The sequence below is a fragment of the Sus scrofa genome, chromosome 15 (genome assembly GCF_054392235.1).
Source record: "Sus scrofa isolate SSC_HxYL_T2T_F1_AM1 chromosome 15, Sscrofa_HxYL_maternal_Yorkshire_Landrace_v2.0, whole genome shotgun sequence".
Taxonomy (NCBI): Eukaryota; Metazoa; Chordata; class Mammalia; order Artiodactyla; family Suidae; genus Sus; species Sus scrofa.
The window spans coordinates 78,802,548-78,819,610 of NC_139397.1; the positions used below are offsets into that span (position 1 = coordinate 78,802,548).

The 17,063-nt window shown below is 38.5% G+C and overlaps 1 long non-coding RNA gene across 1 annotated transcript in view; it reads left to right on the plus strand.

Moving 5' to 3' along the window:
* The window catches only part of LOC106506249 (uncharacterized), a 40,161-nt gene extending 24,849 nt beyond the window's left edge, over nt 1-15,312 (plus strand). Inside the window, exon 6 of the long non-coding RNA XR_014830459.1 lies at nt 13,911-15,312. This is a non-coding gene — a long non-coding RNA (uncharacterized LOC106506249). The remainder of the gene's footprint in view (nt 1-13,910) is intronic.
* Nucleotides 15,313-17,063: the final 1,751 nt, after the last annotated feature.

A 17,063-nucleotide genomic window follows, 5' to 3' on the forward strand; every position in this document is an offset into this window, starting at 1 on the left:
CCCAGCAATGACAGATCTGAGCCTCATCTGCAACCTACACCACAGCTCATGACAACATCAGATCCTTAACCCACTGAGCGAGGCCAGGAATCGAACCTGCATCCTCATGGATACTAGTCAGGTTTGTGACCCACTGAGCCACAAGGGGAAATCCACTCTATTTTGTATACTGACCCAGGTTTGAATCTCATAATTAGATGAATGTGGGCTGCAGCCTTTTTGAAAAGCTTAGTGGGCAAGACGGGCTCTTTAGAGCCCATGAGGCAATGTGCAGTGCACAATTACAGAACCTACCTTTTCATCTAATCCAGCTCTAAAATCTTGTGGCTCTGGAAGTGTAGCATGTCTAGAGATAGTACCTTAAACAATGACATTGCAGCCGCACATACTTTTGACATTACTCAGTCTCTCTCTCAACCAGCAGTGGAAGTTATCTCAATTGAGACTCTATCCAGCAAATCGACTTTAATTATATTAACAATAACATTATTAATAATCACATTAATGATGATGGTGATAATCATGTATAACATTGCCAATTACTCACAGGGTATCAAGATGACATATCATCTCAATTAATACTCCCAAGGTTTGGAGTTCCCGTCGTGGCTCAGTGGTTAACGAATCCGACTAGGAACCATGAGGTTGCAGGTTCGATCCCTGGCCTTGCTCAGTGGGTTAAGGATACAGCGTTGCTGTGAGCTGTGGTGTAGGCTGGCGGCTACAGCTCCGATTTGACCCCTAGCCTGGGAACCTCCATATGCTGCGGGAGCAGCCCTAGAAGAGGCAGAAAGACCGAAAAAAAAAAAAAAATACTCCCAAGGTTTTATTACTTCTATGACCATCAACAATTACTCATACTTTCTGAATAGCACATCTAGTAAATAGCAGAGTCAGATTATTTATTTATTTATTTTGTCTTTTGTCATTTTAGGGTTGCATCGGTGGCATGTGGAGGTTCCCGTGCTAGGGGTTGAATCAGAACTGTAGCCACCAACCTACACCACAGCCATGTCACATCTGAGCCGCGTCTGCGACCTACACTCAAGGCAACGCCAGATCCTTAACTCACTGACCAGGGCCAGGGATCAAACCTGCATCCCCGTGGATACCAGACAGGTTTGTTAACCACTGAGACATGACAGGAACTCCCAGAGTCAGATTTTAAATCAAAATCTATCTGACACCAGAAGCTATAATCCTAGCCGAGAAATTACCCTGCCTCAAATTAGATGTTTCATGAAATAATCCCCCCCAAACAATTGAGAGACAGGGGCAAAATGGCTGAGATGCTCAAATCTACTAAGTAGGGGTTTGTGTCATGTAACCTGAGCATTAAATCAGTGGGAGTAGATTCAAAACTTGATATGGAGCTCCAGATGGACATAAGATCTAAAAGTGAAAAAATATTAATCCATAGACATACTAAAAACATCAAGGGATTTTTTAAGCATAATTCAGAAACCACTGAAAATAGATTATTAATTCTATTACGTAAAAATATAAACTTTCAGCATTGCAAAAATAACTAAAAGTCAAATGACAAATGACAACTTTGGGGAGGAAGGAGTGGTAATTGCAACCTACATCACTAATAGAAGACTAATAGCCTTAAATGTAAAGAGTTCACATTACTCAATAAAAAAAGACTAAGAATCAAGAGTTCCCATCATGGCTTAATGGAATTGAATACGACTAGCATCCATGAGAATGCAGGTTCGATCCCTGGCCTCGCTCAGTGGGTTGAGGATACAGCATTACCATGAGCTCTGCTGTAGGTTGCAGACTCGCCTCAGTTCTGGCATTGCTATGGCTGTGGTGTAGGCTAGCAGCTACAGCTCCGATTCGACCCCTAGCCTGGGAACTTCCACGTGCCACAGGTTCAGCCCAAAAAAAATACCAAAAAACAAACAAAAGAGAGAGAGAGAGAGTCTAAGAATCAAATTGGGGAAAATGGAAGATAAAAATTAATAGAAAAGATAATATAAATAGATAATAAATACATGAATTATCATTCAGCCTTACTGATACTTTTTAAAAAATAGTAAACAGAATCATAATGAAGTTAGATTTTCATCTACCAGTTTGGCCATGATGAGAGAGAGAAAGCAATAGAAACCGTGTTGGACAGAACTGAGGAGAAAATATATTATGTAAAAATGAATTATAAAAATGTGTATTTCTTATGCATCATTGGTTGGAAATATATTGGTACAACCTGTCTACAAAGGAGGCTTGAAATTTTAAGTTTTTCAAAAAAATTGCTCATACTCAATTCAATAATTCTATAAGTAAGTATGATGCTGCAGGTAGACAATTACCTGTGAAACTGTATGCATATAGATATTCATTTTATTATAATATCAAATATAAGAAACAACTTAATAATACTTAATATTTAATAGGGTGAATAAATTATACTAATCCATACAAGGGAATACTTCAGAGTCAATAAAAAGAAATAAGCAGTTTAGACTAATCTATGCTGAGTTAAAAAGCAAAGTATAGAGGAATGTATTAGATTATGTCCGCATACTGGGGGAAAATTTTGTATATACAAACATACACAGAAAATCTCTGGAGAGATTCAGAAGGTAGGAAACTGAATGGTTGGTAAATAGGTATGGGAGAGAACTTGATTTTTCATCATATACTCATGTGTACCTTTTGAGTTTTAAGTCAAGTATACCTTGTATTTATTAAAATTGTAATGATGAATGTTATTGGGAAATTTACAAGGATATTTTCAATAGGAAACCTTTTTTATAGATAAAAAATGTTGAGGGCAACCTCCATATCTACCAACAAGGAATAATTTTTAAAAGGTGATACATGGAATAATGTGCTGCTGCTAAAAACATTAAATTAATCTTTATACATGGTTTTTCACTTTTAAGATTAAAAAAAGTGTTGGCATACTCTATAATCTGGTCCCAATGTTTATAAAACAAAGACTATATATGTGTATGCATATGCACACAACTAGGTATGTTTGTGCAAAAGGCCTGGAATTTTACACTGTATGGATATCTGAAAAACAGAGGGTAGTGTTAGATATTCACTCTCATTTTTTATTCATCTCTGTGTTGTTGAACTGTACAAGGTCATGTGTTACACTTATCACTAAATATACATACTCATATTTAGACAAACAATTATCTGTATAATTAAAGTCATTGCCACCTTATTTGTATTTGGAGAATGGAGAAGTCAGTGACCTGGTGGTTATATAATATTATTATTTTATTATTACTTTATTATTTTTCTGAGTTTCCCAAACATGCGTGTTTTCTACTTAGCTTATGCAACATACTCAAACATTAGCAAATGTATGTAAAATAAATGAGAAATATTTACTTGTTTCCCATATGTTAAAGTTTACATGCTGAAATTGACCTACAGCCATATTTAAACTTTAATGGAAAGAAAAAGTATTTGATTATGTTAAAAACAACAACAAGTGGGATTTCACATTAAGAAAACAGCCTCAATTCTAACTCTGAATTTTTTACTATATATTTATTCTTTTGAAGCCCTGCATCAGGCCAATTTACAGATGGTCTGGTGAGCCATAGGAAAATAACCCCACTTAGCTCATGAATCATAAACAGTCATTGCAAATAGTTATTAATGCAGCTTCTCAAGGCATCTGCTTTACTCCAAGGGAATATTTTACCCATAAGTTTAAATCTTGCTCAAAAGCAAAAATAGGTAGATTGATGCCCTGCTTACAAGTGAAGCTGCCTCGTAATGAAGTCCTTTGGGTACTTCATAGTCTAAATTCTTCACCACAAAGAAGGACTAAAATTAATGCAACTTCATGCAGAAATTCTGTTTGTAATTAACAGAGTTTATAAAAAGAAACATATACTATAGTTTTCACAATTAAGTACAATTGAGTACCCCAAAATACTAGAAAAACATCACTTTTGGATTTTTTAGAATGCAAGCTATTAATGTGCAGAAAACATGTTTTCCATATATTCTTTAGAATACGCGAATCTTTATTTGTATTTAACAGATATTAATCAACAATAAATTTTGCATTTTCAAAAGAAATTACTTACCTTGCTTATGCCTAAAGACCTAGTCCTGGATAGTGATGAAATCCTCCAAAGACAAGAAAGCAAAGCAAATCCTGGTCAAAGTTACTCAGGTACTATTCAACTTCATTTGAGTGATGTGGATATTTAACTTTATTGTTTTAGATATGAGAAATGAATACTATGTGTTTTTACAATATAACTCAACCTGCCTTATTTGTGAATGATATTACAGAGAACGGGTATAAGAATACAGACTATATACAATCCTTCGTAATGAAGGGAATTGGTGATAAAAGGCTTCCCTAAAAGGCTAAATATGGTTGCTATGCTTTCCACGAAATGTCCAAGTTAACAGTGCCTTGTAGCAATGTATATAAAATTATTCCAAGAATCTTATTTTAAGTAATAGGGTAAGTCTTCATTCCTACAAAACATTTTCTTTATGGAAGAGCAAAGAGCTTTGGTTTCTACATTTTTCCCTCCATGCAGTGGACATTCTGGTGAAGAGTGTTATTACCTGGAAGAATGGGGCAAAGCATACTATTAGAAAGATCACTATACTCAAAATTAGGAAATGTGAGTTCTAATCAAAGCTCTGCCAAAAAACTGGCCTCAGGAAAGTCAGTTCCTTAGCATCTCATTTTGTAAAATAAAGAGCTAAAGTTAAAATTTCCCTGAGGTGTCACCAGGCCGAAGGCAATATAGAATAATTTTGTTTTTCTGTTTGGTTTTTCTCTTCGTTTTACTCCCAGCACTTGTGGCATATGGATGTTCCCCAGCTAGAAGTCAAATGGGAGCCACAGTTACTGTCCTACACCACAGCCATGGCAACTCTGGATCTAAGTCTCATCTGTGACCTACTCCACAGTGGCAATGCTGGATCCTTAACCCACTGATCAAGGCTAAGGATCAAACTCACATTCTCACAGACACTGTATCAGGTTCTTAACCCCCTGAGCCACAATGGGAACTCCTAGAATAATGTTAAAAGACTGTCCTTAATGATATATACTAATTATATAAATTTGAGCCAATTATTAACTTTTTGTGCATTGGTTTCCTCATTGAGAAAATCAGGATGATAATAATAATATATACATCATTGGATTATTGGGAGTTATCAGTGAGTTAATACTAAGTGTCAAGAGTTTAACACATTCTCAATAATAATGAGGGCAGTGATGAAGATGCTGATGGTGGTGGTGGTAGTGATGATGATTTTATGAAAGAAAAAGTAAGGTAAAATATTTGAATCATCTATAAACTGTATAAAATTTTAGAAAATACAAAATGTGATTATATACAGTGGTCAAAGAGAAATTCAGTTAAGAAACTATAATGTAAGTCTCATCTACGCTTATCATTTTTTTTTTGTCTTTTTGCCATTTCTTGGGCCACTCCTGCAGCATATGGAGGTTCCCAGGCTAGGGTTCTAATCAGAGCTGTAGCTGCCAGCCTACGCCAGAGCAACGCAGGATCCGATCCGGGTCTGTGACCTACACCACAGTTCACGGCAATGCCGGATCCTTAACCCACTGAGCAAGGCCAGGGATCAAACCTGCAACCTCATGGTTCCTAGTGGGATTCTTTAACCACTGTGCCATGACGGGAACTCCCTATGTTTGTCATTTTTAAGGCACCTTGTGCCTTAGACAATTAATCATTGGATAAATAAACCCCAAATTCTGTTAATTGTTTTAAATACAAAATTACATTAAACTTAAACATTTGATTTCAAGAAGAAGCACTGGAAAAGAGTCAAATGTGTTTTCATCAGATTCTTTGAGAGTGACACCAAGTCTATTACTCCTTACCTTGTCCTTTTCCGGTGGTAGCACTCATACCATGTTTCTCTCAACACCCTGACTTGGAGTTATTTGGTAAAATGTTAACCTTTGAAGAGTGGACAACTTATTAAAACAGTTATAAAAATCCACGAGACTAACCTGTAGATCGTGTAAATGTGAGTGGAGATCTGTATTGTATTTCTGGCTCTCCCCATTTCATCTTACGCTGCTACCATTGGTCAAATTCTGCAATACCCTGTGTCCACATATGTACTTCTTAAGTAACAAGAACACTACACATGCCTTTCCTACACCGTTCAAAGCAAAACAAGAATGTATAGTTGATACCTCACCTTCAGATTCAAAGATTCACTTTCCCTTAGGTAAATAACATATTACAATTCTTCAAAATGTCAGAATGAAGTCCTCTCAGTACCCCTTTTCTCTTCCTCTTTTTCCCTCTCAAGAACAGAGCCACTATGGGATACTCTTTTATAAATTCACTCTCAGATATATTTAGTCACATACTCCTAAAACAAAAAGAAGAATAAAAACCACAACTCTTCACAAGTAAACAAAATAACCTGTGTACCACCTGGAAATGGAAATTCTTAAGCCAAGATCCATAGTCCCTCTGCCCATATGGCTAGTGATTTTGGCCCTAAATTTAGTGTGCCCATTGGCTCCCTTTCTGTTTTCATTGGGCCTCTTTTCTTAGTTGAGTGGCTATTCCCTGGAGAAGCCTAGTCTAGTGACTGACAACATGAAGCAACTTGGGCAGGCCTCCAGGAAGTACCATGTTGCCAAAAGATGGTGAAACTCTAGCCTGATGTTTTCCACCTCAAGTCCATGTCCCTGGGAAACCATAGGAGTGTAAGGGTAAAAGTCACTCTCTTTGGGTTTGCAGAAACTCTGTAGTTACAGATTGACTGAAGCTATTGTCAACACAGAAGCGCCGGGCATATCAACCAATGAGAGATGAGACGGGGTGGAGCAAAAGTATAAAGAATGCAGTTAGTTTCAATGAAAGGTATGGTCATTTGGAAAACAGACAAACTCAATCATGCTCTTCATGGGAAAGCCAAATCAAATGTTTTGTTTTGAAATCTTCCAAGCACATTTTCTATACTGTCTCCCAGTCCCAGTGGATAAAATCAGCCTTCAGCAAAATTATTAATAATTTTTTGGGGGTAATCTAATCTCTTCGTTTGTCTATCCAATGCCTAAGGATAAACAAGTTTCTTTTTTTAGTTTACTGTAAGCTGCAAGCAAATATCCAATTGTGTTAAAACTTTGTGTGAGATGAGTAAACTGGTTGAAAGTGAAGACCTGAACTGAAGACAGTGTGTAGCGTATTGTAATATTACTTGTCTTGTTACTTATTAACAATTAATTAATGAAGGAAGTCTTTTTAACCCACTCATAACCCAACACAGTGTGGTGTAGTGGCTTTACCCTCTGAAAGTCAAGGTAATTGTAAGGAGTCACCTTACAATTGGTAATTGTAAAGAGTAACTGAAAAAAAACGTGTGCCGACACAGGACCTGGCCCAGAGCAGGTACCACTTGCTGAACTAGAATGTTAGAAACTTTTAAATTAGTTAGTAGTCAAGGAAAGACACGAATTCCACTTACTTACAGAGTTTATTTGGATCAGAACAGCCTGCCTCAAGAAGAGGTGGTGAACATTTATAGGTAGTCCTCATTCCCTAGATAAGGAGACTGCATTAATAACAGAAAAGCATTTGATGGGAAAAATCTTGCCGTCTTCTAGAATCTTAAATCTGTATATGTGCTCTCTGAGCTCCAGGGCACTGAGTCATTCAAGGGCACTGCTAGCACAGCTGACATTCAGGTGTGTAAACCCCCTTGGACCTACATCTCCAACCCTGCCCAGGTGAAAGCCTGCTTCAATGAATCTGTATAACTAGCTTCCTGTTTCAAGGGCCTGAGTTTCCATTTTATAGTATCCAAATCTCTTCTGCTTCTCTTTTTTTCCCTTTAGACACAATTTTTATTTTAATGGACTCATTTAAATCCACATCAGGAAAACTGTAAAATGAGATAAAGAAAACTATATAAAAATTGATCAAATGTATTAATTACTAGCTGTAGAAACGGTTATAGTAAAGGCAGTAAAAGATGATGTCAAAACCATGGTTTCTAAACCAACCCTGTTTCCTGCTACAGTGCTGAATTGAGAGTGATTAGGACAATTCTTCTTGGGTTTCAAAATATACAAAGTGTACTTTATCCAAATTAATAAGCTAATAAATTTAGAGTGTTCTTACCTTTTTGACAAAAGGATTCTGAGCCCAAGGTTAGTGAAATAAAAATCTTGGGCAAAGCAACAGCAACAAAAACAGGCAAAAAAACCCACAACTTTTTATGTGTTCCACACTGTGACAAAATGTTACAGTGATGAAGCTGACAGGGAGATTTATTAAATTTTCCAGGTTGACACACTAGAACCACTCATTTGCCATAACAACAGAGCACTCTGTGTCCGTGACTCCTCAGTTTATTTTGGATTGTGTGGGGAGGGAAAATATATCTCCTGCTCTAAGGAAAACACCGTGTGCTATTGGAGACATTCACTGATTCATTGCCTTGCCACTAACTTACAGAATATTCCACAGCTCTCACTGGTATTCACATAGAAGCATTGTTTGATGGCAATCAACTTGTGTTGGAACAGGCACTATCATGCTGTCTCATGGCTCAATATGATTCTTGCAGGGTTCCAAGAATTGTCCCCAGTGTGATGTCTCAAAAGCAATAGAAAAATAGCCTTATTTGGCTATTTCCCAAATAGCCTTTTTTTTTTTTTTAAATAAAATGGCTTTTTTTTTTTAAATTTTAGAGCCACTGAAACACATTATGGAGAGCAAATAACTTTAAAAAAAAAAATTCACCCTATTTCTCTCCCTCAAAGCTCTTAGTACTAACTACAACTACAGGGGAAAAGAAATCAGAAACAGTGGGATGGATGTAGAGAGAGTGGGTATTTTGTCATTGCAATAAAATGGAGCACTGAGGCATGTAATAAAAGAGCAACTGCTTCTGACCAGCACCACTAATCACCCAGAGCTGCTCTTGGATTCAAAAAAGGCTCAGGGTTTATAGCCAAAGTACATGGCTACCTAACAGTGTGATTTGAGGAGTATTTGGGGTTTCTCTGACCCCCAAATATTCACCTTGTCAGTTTCCATACTTTTGAGATTCCATTGTTAAAGTTTTGTTCTTTGAGGATATGAAGCATGGCCTGTTAGCATAACGATAGTCCTGAAACCCATAAACCTTAGGTTGCCATCTAAACTTTCTGTATAACTTAGAAGCAACACTTTCTCAAGAGTGAGTTCTTTGGGGGTTATCCTCATCTCCAGAGGCACCCAGAACAGTGCTCTCCAATCTGGATGTACATGTGAATCACCTGGAAATCTTGTTCAAATACAGTTTCTGATTCAATAGGTCTGGGGTTGGATCCAACATTTCTATTTTTATAGTAAAGTTTTCGAGGCAATTGCCTCTGATTCATAGACAACACCTGGGGTAGGAGCAAGCTCCAGGATTCTCCCCAAGATCTCCTAGATTGGGACATAAGACCAGGGGTCAAGAAATTTTATTGTAAAGGGCTAAATCATAAGTATTTTAGGTTTTGTGGGCTACAGGGTCTTCATTGCTGCCATTCAACTCTGCCGCCATAGCAAGAAAGTATTCATAGACAGACTGTAAGACACTAGAGACACTAGGCATGACTGTGTTCTAATAAAACTTTATTTACAAAAGAGGCAGGAGGCCAGATTTTGGCCCACTGATCATGGTTTCCGGACTCCTGCTATACTCATGACTAATCAAGGCAAAGAAAAATGTGTTCATAATAACCAGGAAGCAAAACTGTGGGTTTTAATAGCCTCATGGAAAATTTAGAAACCTGGATTTCCCGTCATGGTGCAGCAGAAACGAATCCGACTAGAAACCATGAGGTTGCGGGTTCGATCCCTGGCCTTGCTCAGTGGGTTAAGGATTTGGCATTGCCTTGAGCTGTGGTGTAGGTCGCAGAAGGGGCTCAGATCTGGCATTGCTGTGGCTCTGGCGTAGGCCAGCACAACAGCTCTGATTAGACCCCTAGCCTGGGAACCTCCATCTGCCGCAGGTGTGGCCCTAAAGAGGACAAAAGACCAAAAAAAAGAAAGAAAGAAAGAGAGAAAGAGAGAAAGAAAGAAAGAAAGAAAGAAAGAAAGAAAGAAAGAAAGAAAGAAAGAAAGAAAAATAAAATTTAGAAACCCTTTCAGAAGCCTAGCCTGGCTCCCTATATAGATAGGACCTGAGAAGTGTATGTTCAAGAATACCAAGCCACCTGCCACTTCACAGCTGAACATGTAACTTGCTTTATGCTCATTTGGGGTTTTCCCCAGCAGAATAAGGGACCTAGGTGTGGGAAAGGAACAAGGCAAGTTTACATCCTGTGAGTTCATGCCTCAACCACCAGTCTTCTGCTGATACAGGTGAAATCACACTTAAAAATTTTTTTGGCAGTCAGGAAGAAAGATATTCATGAAGGGCACTGTGAGGTCCATACTACAAGTAACACAAATGGCCTTTTGTTTTGCCTTTAAGCCCCTTGAACATTCCCACTCAATACTCGAGAGCTAGTGTTCATAGTCTCCTAAGCATTCTCCTATGCCCAAATCGATTCATTTAGTCGACAAATATTAATTGTGCATCTATTTTGTAACTAGGTTCAATATAATTCCTGGGTAAAACATGAATGAGACAGACATGGTCCTCACCATAGAGCTTATGGTATAGTGGTGGACTCAGACAAATACATACATAATTGAACTTCAATGTGATAAGAACATTGAGGGCAGGAATACTAGTGCTCTTGGGCAATGTTCAAAGTTAGAGAATATGGATAAGGCTAGAGAAGTATGCAAAACTCAAATAATGAAAAGTCCTATAAATAGCATGACCTTACAATCTATCAACCAACTAGAACACATTTGTGAGTGAAAGAAAGGACTGTTAATAATTCTGATAAAATAGCAAGCAAAAACTAAGACTATTCCACATATGGAATAGTGGGACATATGGTCAGCCTATTTATAAGCCACATGAAGGCGATAAGTGTGTATACAAAAGGTAATGGGAAGCTGTTAAATATTTAGAGAAAATGGTGACAGGACCAGATTTTTGTCTCAAAATATTGCAAAATTTGAGGCAGAACAGTTTTTAGGTAACTACTGCAATATCTAAATAGAATATAGTGACACTCAACCAGATAGTGGCAATTAGTCATGAAAGAACTGGATCAAGTCAAAAGCTCCTTGGGACTTAGAATCTGCAAGACTAGGATTGATTAGGCTGGCTATGGGTTAGAGATGATAAGGATAAGGAGGAAAGGAGGAATCAAGACTGTATTCTAAAGGGGACAGGTCGGGGGGAGGGATGAACTGGGGGTTTGGGACTGGCATATTCACACTGAGGTATATGGAATGATTGGGCAATGGGGACCTGCTGTATAGCACAGAGAACTCTACCCAGTATTCTGTGATAATCTATGTGGGAAAAGAATCTGAGAGAGAATGAATATGTATATATGTATGGCTGGGTCACTTGTTATACAATAGCTGTTATCACAACCTTGAACATTAACTATGCTTCAATAAAACAAAGAAATTCAGTTGACTTAATAAAAAAATTATACAAAATTTTTTAAAAAAAGAATGAACTCCAGATATCCACCTTAACAAATGGATTTATACTGGAGCCTTTCAATAAAATTAGGAAGCACATGAGTCAATACAGATGTGGTGGAATAATTATGCATAAACTTTTTTACATATTAGATTTGAGAGGTTGTAGAATATCCCAGTGGAAATGTCCAGTAGGCAATTAGCTACATGTATGGATCTGAAACACATGAGAAGAGATCAGGCTGGAGACGTTATTGAATGGTCATTGCCTTGTGGGTGATAATTGAAACCATAAATTGATCATGTAGAATGAGCAGTATGAGAAAAGAAAGTGGCCTAAGACTGAGCAGATGTAAATTTCACACACCCCAGATTTAGGCATGAAAAATATTTTGGGAAATATTTTACTGACCTTAGATAAGCATCCTTGGTTGAGTGAATTTCTTTATGAACAGTTATCACTTATTACATTAGAATACAATATTCTAATATTGTATCAGAATGTAATATTAAGTTATATTCTACAAAAGGCTTTTGAATAGCCTGGCACTTAGCAGTAAGAAAATATTGCCTGCCATATCAGTAAACAAAGGATGTCACAGTTATCAGTGATTGCAGCCACCTAAAGTCAGTGGGGGAACTCAGGAAGGAAACAAAGAATACCTGCCATCTAGCAGCCATCAGACTTGCAGCCTCTCCCTACTGTGCACCTTAAGGAAGCTCAGGATGTGAAAACAGAATACTGGCCACAGGTAGCTGAGGTTAATATCAGAGGAATGATTTCAGTGAGCCCAGACCTCGCATCTTCCCATACACAGAAAAGCACTAAATTCCTTAAATTGAGTTATCTAGTTTTATGTTATTAACAGTAATCTTTTGTTTCTACCACCTGTGCTTTGAGGCAAAACTCCTGTATATCCTAGCTGCCTCCCTTGCCTTCTCAGAGCGGTTTTGTCAGGGTTAACTGAGATGCTGCCTCCTGGGCTGAAGTACTCATTTTGCCCCAAATAAAACTTAACTCTCAACTTTTAAGTTGTGCATATATTTTTTTAGTTGACTTTAGGCTCTTTACCTCTAATGCCAAGAGATTCCCAGACCATGTATGATTTGTAATAGTGAACACAAAAACACTCAGAACATCAGCTACCTGATCTAAAATAGCCTTTCTTCCAAAAATAAGTCAGAGAGTAGGACCTCTGAAACTATCAGGACAAGACTAGGGACTTTTCTCCCTCCTCATAAGCTATATTGGAGATCTCCTCTGGTATGTTCCCAAAGCAACACAAATTTAATTCCATCCCAGCACTTTCCACTCTGTTCTGTATCATCTGTTTCCTTTGCCTCTTCCCCACTGGACTGGAAGCCTTTGGTGGCAAGGACTGTACCTTGTTCACTGTGATGGCCCAGGGCCAAGCACAGTGCCTGATAGGTAATAGCATCCTTAAATATTTGTTGAACGAAGCGAGGATGGATGGAAGGAAAGGATTCTTCACTTTTCTTCCTGGTATGCCTTTATTAACCTCATCCTTGTTTTAGAAAAGAACAATGTTGCTAGGTCCTTTGGATTCAGAGTATTGTACTGATCTCCACTAGAGGTCATAATTTCGGGCATCAATATCTCTAAAAACTTTCAATTAGACAGAAAATGTCAACTATTTAGGAGCCTAGTGGACACTGAACATGAAGTGCTACTGAGAAAAACACCACAAACAACAAAATTACTCCTTTAGCATCATATCTCATAAGCAGGGACTCAAAAGGCACACTTCTAGATTGTGACACTAAGTTGAATGACCTGTCAGTGTCTCAATATCCTTAATTGTAAAATGAAGGTAAAACTCTCAAGATGATGGCATGGTGGCATAGGCCTACTCTGTGCCACCTTATATCAAATCTCAGTATAGATGAAGCACCTAATAAGTGGTATTATTAATATGGCTTACATTTTAAAATGCGGGCTTTATATACAATGCTCATGTTGTATTGGTTTGGACAATAATGGCTGGTTGCTCAGCACTGATAAAATGAACTTCACTAAGCCTTGACAAAGAAAGGAACAAGAGGGGAAATGGAAATAAAAGAGAAAGAAATGTGTGCTCAAAGTAGATTACTAACATCGCAAAATGAATTATCAGTGGTTCCTCATTGCAAAAATGTAGATTTTAAGAGGTTAGCAAATTTACTAGAGACAACCAAAGCTTCTATCTTACGAATGAAGAATTAGAGACCAGAATGTGAGATTTGCACTGTTTGTACGTGAAGAGGTTCTCAGCAAGAATGGATAGAATAAGACTGTATGTTTGACGTTGAAAATATCTGGGTAGTTGTCTTGACAAGTTGTTGATATTAAATCGTGTGTTGCTACTGACCTACTCGCAGGTACTTAGAAAAGAGCTGACAGATTCTGGAGGCAATTAAAGCAGCAATTTAGGCCTCCTGGGGCCATGAGGAAGATGGCGGCGGCGACTGAGAGGGGTGAGACTTCAGCCCCGTGGCCCTGTGGCACCATGACCCCTGCATCAGCCACGTTGTGGATGTGACCAGCCAGGTGGTCCTGTACACCTTTGTCAAGTGGGTAAAGACTGATGTGGAAAGACCTTATTTGTTTACATAATGTCTGCTTCTCCCAAGCCCGGCTTCACCATTATAAACAGGATGCAACCCGTCACGAAAGATCTGGATTTCCTGCTTCCTGAACCCTTCCTTCTATACAGAAGCACCAGAGGTGAGTCTGAACACGGACCGTGTGTGACTGCTCTTGTGGATAGTGTTAGCGATTCTAGGGAGTTAGCACTGGTAGCCCAGGCACGCCACCTCGGTGGGGGAGGGTAAATGGGGTTGATGGCTATGATGTGAATGTTTGAACCTGGTTCTTTGGCGCCTGACTGCTTTACTGTATGAGCCTGAGCCAGGCTGGGGCAGGTGAGTCCTCATCAGGAGACTGCTGAGGGGCCCCTTGGTGGTGCCACAGGAGACCTACATTAGTGATTCAGTTCATGTGTCACTTCTGGCTGAGCATCCATTTGCTACTGTCTGGGGCTCTTGGCCTTCTTAATCAATGGAAATTGATACACACCAGATAAGAAAATTCATGCAAGGCTTTTCTGGGGCCCCTGCTGCAGCTGCCAGGAGCAAACACAATCAGGTTTCCTTGTTCGCTTGTGGCTGGAGCTGGGGCTGGGATTGGTGAGCTGGTTTCTTATATGGGGGGAGGGTAAGGGTGGGTCCAGAGGTTGGCGCAGAAGGTTAGTTTAGGTGGCATACCCATCCCTTTGGTGGAGGTGTGTGCAGGGAGCATGAGTATGTAGTACCATGCTTTTGCTCTTGGCTCTTCAGAAATGGCAGTTTGGTTTTTAGGGGTTTTTTTGTATTTTCTTGCCCATAATTTGCCCCAGCTGCCTGTGTCTGCAGCCCCTTATAGTTTCTTTGTATTTTGTTGCTGGAGGAGATGTTTGTCCAGGTGCAAGCATTGCATCCACTGGAGCAGAGGATCCCAGGTCTCTCCCTGTATCACAATGAGATTTTTGAGGGAGAGGGTAAGTCTTCCAGAAGGATCATCTTTTGAATATATAATAAAAGAAAATCAAAGTCGTTTATCTGGTAGGATTTAGTAAACATGTGCTCAGCCTCTCCTTGGTTCCAGCCTGTACTGCCGGTTACAGTCTCATGGGCTTATGTGGCTGTGAAGCATGTGGCCTCTGGGTAGTCTGAACTGAGCTGTGCTATGAGTGTGAAACATGAACTGATTTTCACAGATTTAGTACCAAAAAAAAAAAAAAAAGAATTGTAAAAAACCTCAGGAGCTTTATATTGATTTACCTATTGAAATGGGAATATTTTGAAGATGAGTTAAATAAATATATTAAATTTTAAATAAAAGATCAGTTTACTAGGTAAGGGACACTAGGACATGCAGTGGAAACAGCAGTCATGATACTGCTGCTAAAGAACTTGACCTACCTTTTTCTTCTGACTACTCATATTTCAGAAGGAAAAAAATATGCATCAAAAGTGCATATTTCAGGAAGCTTCATTTCAAACAACCTTTTCAGCTACTAGCGTAGGTTCCTTCACTGTGCTGGGAAAGTGAGAAAACCCACAGAAGTAACCTCACTTAAAAAAATTAAATAGCTCCCATTCTAAGAATATCTTCCCCAAATTCTTCAGGGGGCTTAAAACACCCCTCATTTATTAAACTTTGTAAAGACCTTTTTAAGCAAACAGAATAACACAGGGTAGGAACCCAAACGTATATTTACTGAAGAACAAATAATAAATAAATGACTAACAGACTGAATGAATGAAAAATTAAAATATTTGTGACCAGAATATCAAGGAAGGTATTGTGACAGAATATTAGTTGTCCCAGAATCCATTTTACTCTTCCTCCTGCATACATGGCCAAGAAACTAGGCAATATACTGCCCAGGTTGCTTGGTTGCAGATAGATGTGACCATATGACCAAATTTAGGCCAACTTCTGTTATGTGTGCTCTTCAAGTTATCTTTAACTTGAAAAAAAAAATTGTTTTCCTGATCTTTAGTTTTCCATCTTCCCATGAACTATAACATCAATATGACAGTTAGCCAGCTTCATTCAGATGAGGACCATGCCTTAGTTGGCTGGTGCAGGTGTAATTAGAAGAAACATAGATCCCCGAATATGGTCATAGATAAATAAGCTAATATCTTATTTAACCCACTGTATTCTTGGCGTCTGTCTGTATTACTCGCTAAGCCTTTACTGTAATTAATACCAAAAAAAGCGATATCAATGAACATATAGAAGGACCTGAGGAGTGTTGATGACAGCCTCAACCTTCTTCCCAAGTAAACATATTTCTAAGGTTCAAAGGAGATACAAAAATAACTCATTGAAGTGCTTTCCTTCAATTACTTTAAGGCATGAATGGGAAATAGAATGGGTGAGGACATAAACATTTTTGAAGAATTCTGAAAAATCAGTAGCATTTCTGTGGGAGACTTTGCATAGGGAATGATGTAGTAGGTTCAAGATTTTGAATCTGGAGAATAGAAAAAGTAATTTTTAACTTATAAAATTTTATTTTTTTTTTTATTGAGGTGTGGCAGGTTTATAATGTATAGGTTCCAGGTGTACAACATAGTGATTAATAATTTTTAAAGATCATACTACACATAAAATATTGACATATTCTCTGTTCTGTGTCCTTTTAGTTTGTTTATTTCACACTAGTAGTTTGTATCTCTTAATCCCCTATTCCCATCATGCCCTCCCACTTCCCTCTAGCCACTAGTTTTTGTTTTTTTGTTTTTTTTTTTTTTGTCTTTTTGCTATTTCTTGGGCCGCTCCCGCGGCATATGGAGGTTCCCAGGCTAGGGGTCTAATCGGAGCTGTAGCCGCCAGCCTATGCCAGAGCCACAGCAACGCGGGATCCAAGCCACGTCTGCAAACTACACTACAGCTCACGGCAACGCCGGATCATTAACCCACTGAGCAAGGGTAGGGACAGAACCTGCAACCTCATGGTTCCTAGTCGGATTTGTTAACCA